This window comes from Teleopsis dalmanni, chromosome 1, assembly GCF_002237135.1.
Source record: "Teleopsis dalmanni isolate 2A chromosome 1, ASM223713v2, whole genome shotgun sequence".
Lineage (NCBI taxonomy): Eukaryota > Metazoa > Arthropoda > Insecta > Diptera > Diopsidae > Teleopsis > Teleopsis dalmanni.
The window spans coordinates 201,451,505-201,462,184 of record NC_051846.1 but is presented as its reverse complement, the minus strand read 5'-3'; positions in this window follow the sequence as shown (position 1 = coordinate 201,462,184).

Sequence of the window (10,680 nt, the reverse complement as noted above, 5' to 3'; positions counted from 1 at the left end):
ACAATAAATGCGGTTCAAGAGAGACTTCTTACGTATAATATGAAGACTATTTTTTGACATTTCCATGGGTTTGGTCTGATTTTTAAAGTAAAAAATACTCTAGCAAATAAATGGGTTTGGTTAGAATGAATTAAGAAATTATCAGGCACAGATTGACTGTTGGAGTGGGTGAAGTAAGTGTGTGAATAAAATGAGAACATTGTAGAATTAATAAAAATATATTGACTATAAGGTTATAAAAATTAAACCGGATATAAGTCTAAGAGGTGTATTTAAAGCTAAATTCATGATAATAAAATACCGTAAATAAAAAAAGGAAAACAATTTTCATTTTTTTGACAGCTCTCGTGACTTAGTTATAGATTTCACAGCATTAAATATTATCACATACAGAGCATATCTTTACTGTTTTGAATTTTTCTTCGAGCTAGATTATTTTTATTCAGTAAATAACAACTCTCGTGTAGAAAACTGTCTTCTAAAAGTTTTTTCACTTTTCACTTCTCGAGATTTGTACACTTTGACCTTTGCCATTCCTACATTCTCACTTATCTTCTGATAATCTCCACAATGTGTCCATTGCGTTTTTTCTTAACCGAGATTGCCGATACAATGGGAATGTTGAAACTCTTTCCATCCTTTCTACTTTTCTTGCTGTAGGTAAAAATCATCCATTAAATACACTAACATCACCTCTTAGGAATGAGTTAAGAAGAGCTCAGTTTTTTGACCGTAAAAGACTTTCGGAAGAAATCAAATTCAAGTAATAATTAATACAAGTATGAAGCGAATTTATATATCATAAAGTGGAAGATATTATAGGTTGACTGATTGATATGGTTAGAAATAAGTTAGGAAGACTTCATGCACCGACATTTCAAAAACAACGTGTAAAAAATAAGGAAAACTCTTCACATCGCAAAGTGGAGGACATTGTAGATGACCCAATGATAAACAACCATATATACCCTTTCAAAAACCAAAATATAGTGCAATATAATTAATTAATTTGTTTTGAACGAAGAAGAAAACTCATTCTAACAGAGTTCTTTTAGTCTGTTAATAATGAAAGATCATTTATCGTAGGAATTATCAAAGAATTATGATTTTTTCCTTTTAATTACAATTTTTGCATATATTTATTTTCAAAGCTTCTAAGATCTCGAAGCTAAAATTATAGCTTTCAACAAGTTAAAGTTTAGTCCAGCTGGACATTGAAGTCCAGCACTTTATTTATATCAACCTTATTAATATTAACCTTATTAATACGGATATATTAATTATCCAATAAAAGTCATAATAAACTTATTGCTTGGGGTGCATTCAAATGGCTTCATTAGTCTAATCAATACTAGACCCTAACGCTGTTATTTTTAGTATTAAAGTTTTGAGTTATTTTTTCTATGAAAAGCGTATTTAATTTCTCTTCTTTCAATTCCTTTTCTTCCAATTAAACAGTGTTGGATTTCGACTATGGAAATTAAGGTATTAAAGTTTCAAGTTGTATATTCTCGAAAGATGTGGTATCGTACTGCCAGATACGAACTATGAGATTATAGATATTTACGTCTCAAGTTTTTCTGTGAAAACCGGATCTATGTCTTGTGATGTTGTAATATTAATATAGCTCTTTATTTTTTGGTTAAATTAATTTTGTACTCCAACTATAATGTATCAGTTATTCAATGTTTGAGTTCTCTTTGAAAAGCATTGTGTCATATTATTTGTAGCATTCTATGGATTTATCAATGTTAAATTGCAACGATGATTGCTCCAGTATTTAATTGAAATTATATTTTGAAATGATAATAAATTTATAAATTTTAAACTATAATGATAAAACATCTGAGCTTAAATGTGCAATTGTGATATATATCCGTAAGGAGCGAATTTAATTTGGACTTGCTCGTAATTTTAATTGAAAAGTAAGTATTTCATTAAAACTGAAATTAAATTGTAACATTGAGAAAAGTCTTCTCAAACCACTGTTTAACAAAACTTTGATTATTTCATTGTAACTAGGAAATGCTGCCATTCTCTTAGGAAACTTTTGAATGTGACATAGTAAAGGTCAAAATCATAAAAAAATTTAATAAATTTCGCAATTCAAACTCAAACCCTCACTCATCGTATCAGTCAAGAGTAGAGTCGTATAAGAATTCTAATAAAAAATGCTGCTTAATTTTTATTTGCAGTCATTTTGTTTCAAAATTTGTTAAAAATCAGAATCCTTGTACTTTAAAAACGACAATCGTGCTCATCTTAACGATGCTAAGCAGAAAAACATTTGAGATATTCGTAATAAAGCCAGAAAAAGAAATAAAAGTGACCACACTTATAAAAAGCAAGTTAAAGGACATTTACAAATACAAAAGGAAATGAAATGATCAAGCATGAAATGAACAAAGTATGACAAAGATTGTATCTCATACCGAGTGAGGCAATAAGAGTTACACACAGGAATGACATACAAACGCAATTACACTGGCAAATGGCAAAAACGGAACATTACTTAAAACTATGCTGTACTTCTTTCTTCTATGGCCAAAAATTGTGGTACTTTAGATGAACGAATTGGGGAAATCCATGAAAACTGCTGGGAAAACTACGAGTAGTAAAAAAGTTTTGTCTGCTTTCGCAAACATTTCAAGCGCCCACAAAATGTTATCAACACAAGAAACAATACTCGTTATGACGAAGATACTTTCGATGCTGGCCAACTGAACAGTCACTGTGCGCTACAAAACCAAGAATTAGACCAGATGTTAGCTACAGTGAAGGACGTAAAAATGTATATAATTGCAGATATGTAATGAATATAAAAGTTCTCGAAATAAAATATATTAACTTTTTATTTTTCCTTAAATTCCTTTAAATCCCGCCAATCCTGCCATTCACTCTCAGTAGTCACCGCCGAATCAAAGGACTTCGCTTAGAGAAAATAGCACATTTATGGAATTTATGATAAATTATTTTGTAAATGTTGAATGTAAATATATTTAAGATCCATTATGTATATAAATAGTTTAATGGCAGCAAAAAATGGCTGAAAATTTGTTTTATGAAAAATGCTTCGTTATTTGTTTTGGGAAAACAACAGAAGAAAAAAAAAATAATGAAAAAATTGTAAATGGATTTGTTTGCTTTGCGCAGTTAAGGCAGCAGCAAAGGTAAATGCAACTAGGACACTGAAAGGAAACAGTAATATTGTCCTAGTTACAATACAGTAGCGGATTAAACAATTCAGTGCAAACATACATTTTTTATTAAGTCGAATTTATGAACTAGCTGCCACAATGTAGATTTACTTAAATAGTCGAGATAGATTTCAGTATAAAGCAAATTTTATATCAAACTGATATTAGCATTTCACATAGTAGAGTGAAGTCATGTTTACTTAAAATATTCAAGTTTCTTGAATAAATATGTCTATAAAAATGATTGATGGAATTTAAATGCCATTTAAAGGTAACAGATGATGAAAACTACATTAAGATCTCGAAAATAAGCACAGAATTTAAGTCTAAAAACTGAGTACGAAATAAATTAAGTTCACTTTAATGAGTTAAAAAGGTTTAGAACATTGTACGATTTGTGCTTCTTACAATACCGAATGCATGATTATTAAATGGAATCACCTGCACAGAAACTTTATTTATATCATAAGGAACACAACTATATGGAATGAGGTCTTCACTTATCATTTATTTTGACAATAGTAGCAGTTCTCCTATTTAACATATATTATAGAAGTTTTCGGAAACTTGTAAGAAGAAAGGACAATTACGCACTTTTTGTGTGATTACCTAGCATTGACTAACACCAGGATCAGTTCTTAAACGAAGTTCTTTCTTGACAGTCTTCTTATCATCAGAGTAATCATCATTAAGCAACTCTTCGGTAAGAAACAATGGTATGTTAAACAACTTAAATTATACTAGTAGATACAATTTACTACAAAGAGACAGTTTATTATGTGAAACAAAAAGGTATCTGGTGATCAGCTTGTGCATTTAAACAAACAACCAACCATAGATGGATAGCAATGATACTATCTTGAGTTTGACATATATGCGTCTAGATTGAGGAAGTTTCTTCCCATAAATATTATAGAAATTGCGTAGATGTGGGAGATGATAAAGAAGAAAGAGTAAAACACTTTCTGTCCTGTTCTTCCTAGAAGTTGTTTGAGTTTCTCTGACAATTATGTTGTTAGCTCTTCGACGGAAGTATTCATTCAATGATTTTATAGTTAATTAACAATAAGGATTCCATGGTGTTATAATGGAAATGTACGATCTAAGTAAGCTGGTTATCTACATTGACTATACAATGGTCTAACCGAAACTAAGCAGAACAAAGATAAGACTACTCATAGGTTATCCGAGAAGACACTATGATATGCATAACAATTTCAAAAAAGTGAATCTATCACTTTTTAATTAAATTCTTTCTGACTGCGCGGCTTTAATCTATGCCGGAAAACAATATTGAGTTAAAAACTATTCCATTTGATGTCAAACAAGTTTCAGGTGGGCAAGGTTCATCCTTATTTAAAGGATTGAATTTCTTTTATTCGTTTAGTGTCAGTTGCTAGAATGAAAGACTTATCATGATGTCAATTTTTTACTCTGTTGGGAGCTTAGGACTTTAGTAATTCTAATATTCTCGGGAATTTGTTGCTATTAGCAAGTATGCGGAATTATATACAAAACTTCACATAGATCTGATAAGTTCTTAGATTAGAGACTTAAACAGCAGTTAATGGCGGTACACATTACTTAAAATCAGTATGTTATCTTTTAAAGATAAATAGAACCAGAGTTGAAGGCAGAGTTCCGTTTACAATATGTGAAGAAGCTTCTGAAGACATGAAGACATGAGTTCGTCTTGAGTATTATTATTATTATTTATTATTCTGATTATGAATAATAATTGAAGTTTTTTAAATCCTATGTCAGAAAATCTATTTAAAATAAAAATGTGAAAAATAGTAAGAATATTTTATAAATTCTTTAATTAAACGTATGTACCAAAATAAAACTAGTTAAAGACTTTAAACAAAATAGTTTTTTAACTTTTTTTTTTTTGTACATTTAGTCCTTTTCTTATGAAAGAAAGTGCTATGAAAGTTCTTTGACTGAAATAAATAAATCAGAGTCTTAATAATTTGTTTCAGTGACTGCAGTACAAAGTCCTACAATGTTTTCATCTTGTTGTACTCTACCTTTAACCTATAAAATGGTACTACTAAAAACGAAAGTACAAGACTTATTTCTTTGCTAGTGTACTTTACATTGTTCCTTTGGCAAAAGGACATTTGTAACAATTTACCATAAAAAACAATTCATATAAAAAACATGGCATAACCCAACAAACGAAATAGTGCCATCATTAGCTCGGTCAACGGAAGTTAGCAAGCAGACAACAGGGTGCTTAACAACAAGGAAATGCAAATAAAAGCATTTTTAAGTGTATAAAAGTGTACAATACACAGTACACAACACAACACAACACAACGCAACACAACACAACACACAAATATACACAAATTACAAAGTACACAGCACAATGTTTTATATGTAAAAATACAAAATATTGCTGAGTTGACTGATGTCATTGTTAGTGTTGTTGGTGTTGTTGGTGTTGTTGGTGTTGTTGGTGTTGTTCGTACTATTGTTGTTGTTTGTCATTGCTGTTGGCTGCAGTATTAGTAGAACAACAGTAGAGCTTACAATATGTTATTGTGGTCTATTACTTGTGCTGATGGCACTAAATTATTGTAGTTTATGGAGCGTTTGATGTCAAATAAAATACTTACATTATGGTAAATTGCGAAAGCAAGTTATGACTTCGTCTCTAATGTCATTTATGCAAATCCAACTTTATTTCCATTTTTAGTAATTGCACTCACATTCCTGTCAAGCAAACATCAAAAGGTGTTATCTGTATACAAATGTTTCTAGAAGTTCATACAGAGATACCACCAATTACTAGAGAATATTATGAAAAATTCATTGGAAGTATTGATGTTTTAAGAAAAATTTTTATGGCAAACAAACAATGCGGATATATGAAATGATTATCAGTTGCCAATATGTTACTTTAATGATGATGACATACTGAAGATATAGGTAAAAAAGATATGATAATATAACTTCTGTAGAGTGCCATGGTAAATAATTCTTTTAATATAAAAGAAAAAATGGTGAAATGTTATCATAAAGCAAATCAGGTCAGTGTGATATCAAACTTGAAAATTGAACTTTAGTCGGTTCAAAAATATTTCTTGGAAGAATTTTTGGTAGACAATGAGTGCTGAAGTTAGTATTATTTTTATTTTTATTGAGTAAGGGATCGTGCACTGCGACCTAAAAGATCTATTCTGCCCCTTTGTCGGGTTAGATTATTTTTCCAAGTCCGATCTCTTTAATGAAAGACAGTATGGATCCTATCTTCCGCAGTCTTGAATCCTTATGATCCACGAAATACCCTCCTAGGTGTTTCTTCCGCTTATGCATCAGTGCAGGGCACTCCCCAAGCACATAGTATGCCGTTTCACTCTCTTCCCTGCAGTATCTGCAGTCTGAGTTGGATTGAATTCCTAACTTCGATAGGTGATTATTCAATCTGCAGTGACCGGTCAGTAATCCCGTAATAATTCTTATGTTAGTTTATGATTGTACTATACAATCTTTAAAGCGTTTTAGGTTGTAAGTCCCTAAAAGCATTTTAGATTGCGAGAGTCTTGGTAGCATTACCCAATAGAGTTCTCTTTCTTTTTTCTCTGCGTCATTCATAATAATGGATAGAGCTCCTTTGCCTAGACCACAGAATGGTTCTGGGCCTATCATTCTTGATGCCATTTCATTACCTTGGATATCAGTATGTCCCGGAATCCATAAAAGGTGTACCTGATTGATCCCACTAAGTGTGTTCAGCTTGTCAATGCATTCCCATACCAGTTTGGATGTTACCTGGTAAGATATGAGTGCCATTATAGCTGCCTGGCTGTCAGTCAGTATTGCAATTTTACGGTTCCGGTAGTTACGTTCAAGATTGAAACTTGCGCATCTATCTATCGCGTATATTTCCGCTTGAAAGATGGTTGTATTGTTTCCTAATGCATCCCAGTATTTTTTGTCTGGTCCATAAACACCAGCTCCAGCTCCCTCATTGGTGAGAGAGCCGTCTGTGTACCATGGAAGTTAGTATAGTCTTATATATTATTTTTGATATAATATAATACCTTACCTTGCAAGACTAGCTGCCACGCAATTACCTTGAATACCATCACCCATGCAAGGTATTATATGTGACCTATAGCTTAGAAAGCTCGTTAAGAGTTTTTAACTATTTATATCGGTTATTGGAGTATACTATAATAAGTTCACACTGTGGCTTTTGATGCTTTCCGTCTAAATATTGTAATATGTAATAGCTATATAAGACCTGAACTTTTTGAATGTTAATCACTATATACTATACTTTTAAAACACTTTATTCTCAATAAACTTTTCCAATCTGAATTAACTAATAGTTGTATTGACATTTTCATTACAAATACAATTCCACATGTTCTCCTATGCTCCAGTAGGAATTACATTTTCTGCATTAAATTTATTTCTGAAATATGCCACCAAAGCAACTCTGTTATATTTAAGGCATTTATTATAAAATATTTGTTTAAATTAACTAACTCAGTTTTTAATTAAGAAATTAAAATGAATTAATATAATTTTTAACGAACTTTTAAAGAAATAGAAATATTCCTTTCATATGCACATGTTAATGCATACTTTTTCTACTTAATTGCACATGTCGTATGAGCAACATTTTGCCACTTAAGTATTCCTGAAGCCATGCATCGAGATATTGAAAATATTAAAAAATAATATTATTTTTTGCCTTAGGCTAATACAAAATCTGTTATAATAATCAAGCATAAATATTTTATTAGCCCTGCAGCCCTGTGTGACATGTGTAAGCCGATGTTGCATGCAGACTCAAACTGAACTGAAGGATGAAGGCATAAAGGCATAAAGGAGCAAGCCTGCCACTATTCATTATAACTGACAAGCTGTCTGCGCTCTGTTTGCGTCCTGCCTGCGCACTTTGTTCAAATATTTTGCTGTGGACTGCATAAAATATTAAATTGTTCATGTCATTTCACTATTACATTGCATGTGCATTTGTCTGCTTACACAAGCAATGTCAGCGCTGCCTGCGCCACCATGAAGCCAATGAAGCGCTCCGAGACGTTCATGACAAGTCTTTTTTATGTAGTACATATCTCAACTACTCATACTGCTGCGCCTCAGTCTTCTGCTAAGAAAGTGTTTCGACGATTTCGTTTTATGAGTGTTTTTGTTGTCAGATGTTTTTTGTACTTTTAAATGCTCTGTGCACTTTCAATGTTCGTGATTTTAGTGACATTATTCGTGCCAGAAGGTGTCCCATGCCTTATGCCTTATGCCCCATGCCCCATGCCTCATGCCTTATAGTCCTTGTGGCAGTAATAGCAGCAGTAATGGCAGTAGCAGTAGTGGCAGTCATTATATTTGTGCCGATTACAGTGACTTACTGACACACGACACAGTTGCGTGTTCAGTGCAGATTTTATACTTACTTATGCCTCACACTGCATTTAACTTTTCCTCTGACCAGTATCCTTGCGGTATTTACTTAACACCGCCACATGCCGTTGATTTCTTATAAGATTTCCTACCATTTGTTGAATTTTCCGAACTCCTATTAAAGTCAACTTGATGTTGCCTTTCTTAAGTGCCTGTAATTTTCCGCTTTCCCATACTTTTCCTACATTTCTTTTTCCATTTTCCATTTCCATTTTTCTTTCATTTGAAAGTTTTTATTGTTACGAGTATACATTTGTGTTTTTAAGTTTTTTTCCGCCATTTTCATTTTTGCGTTATTATGTGCACAGTTTTGCAAATGGCGGCATTTTAATAACATTTAGATTTGTGCTGTAATAACAATGGCGGATACAAAAAGTGAAATGATAATGACAGTTGCAAGTGAGCGTGAATCCAGATCCAGGCTTGCCTTAAACTATCGCAAACTGCCAAGTGTAGCCACAATTGTGCGCTTAGCAAACAAAATTAAATTACATTTTAAATAATCAGAGAAATAATGTCATCCTTGTTGAATCTGCAAATAGAGTTAATTTCACTGCTGTTTTCATTTAAATTTCATTTACATTAAATTCTTTTGTCAGGCATATTGACAAGGACACAGTCAAGCTACACAAAGCATTTTCATTTTCAAATAAAATTTATTTTTAGCGAAAGTTTAAAAGGATTTTTTGTTCTTCTTCTTCTTGTTGCTGTTGTTGTTGTGCTCATTTAGACGGTAGATTTTAGCATCGTTGCTTGATATATAAAATTTTACAGAGAATAAAATACTATATTGGGTCACATTATTTTTATACCAAAAAAAATCTAATTACAAAGCAGTGTAATTTATTTTTATGCTCAATGGATGCTGTGGTTAATTTTGTATAAGGAATTAAAAATAAATACTAAAGTAATAATTAAAGTTAAACCGTAGATATAATATAAGATTTTTGTTGTCAAGAAAATTTTAAAAAAAATTACTATTAAAATTATTTTTATATTTATTATTATTTTTATTTCTATTAAAACTTATTATTGTGTGTAGTAAAGCAATTAAATTTAAACAATTAAATATTTAAAGTTTGTTAGTTGGTATATGAATTTATACAAGCTAGCCGAAACGGGAGAGTTATGTGAAATTAAGTGCATGGAACGCAATCCTTTGGACCAATTGCATGCTTGGTGCTGACGAAGTCTTCCTTTCACTCTGCAATTAAAATTACGAAAACAATATTTTATGTTTTCAACGAATTATAATTTAAATTAAAATATTTATAATATTTTTAATAAAAGTAATTTAAATATTTTATTTCAGATTGCAAATTTACTTATTTTTATACCACACATATATTTTAAAATATTATTAAAATATAAAAAAATATAACAGGGATAAGATAGGGATTATTAAACAGAATGTTGTTTTATTTATTTATTTATTTTAATTAAATACTATGGTATATGTCAACGTGTAATATTTTTAAAATATAGAAAAACATAATTGCGATAATGTGGGAATTATAATACACGATGTTTTCGACTTAAATTGCAGAAATGTGGAAGATGATTTCTTTATTCCTAAAACCAAAAAAAATCGAATGGAAACAGTTTTTATTTTTAGTAATGACCGAGGTACAGGGTATCAAATAATGGTATACCATAATAAGCACACATAAACTAGAACAACTAGTTTACAAAGGATTAGAAGTAATCCTTTGTAATCCTTATCTCTTTAATCTTAGTGTTTTTCATCTCTAGGATCCTTGCGTTACACCACCATCTTTCCATCTGTCTCGGCCATCAGTGTGTATTCTAAGTTCTGAATCATTCAAAAATTTTCTTTACTCACATTTTTGATTTTTTTGTCTATTAGATCCCTGCTTGCACTACTATCTTTTCATCTGTCTCGGCCATCAGTGGGTATTCTAAGTTGTGATTCATTCAAAAACCTTCTTCACTGTTATATTAGATCTTTACGTCTTTTAGATCTCTGCGTTGCACTATCATTTTTACTTTATTAATGTTTTCTTTCTGAAGCTATTACTTCAAA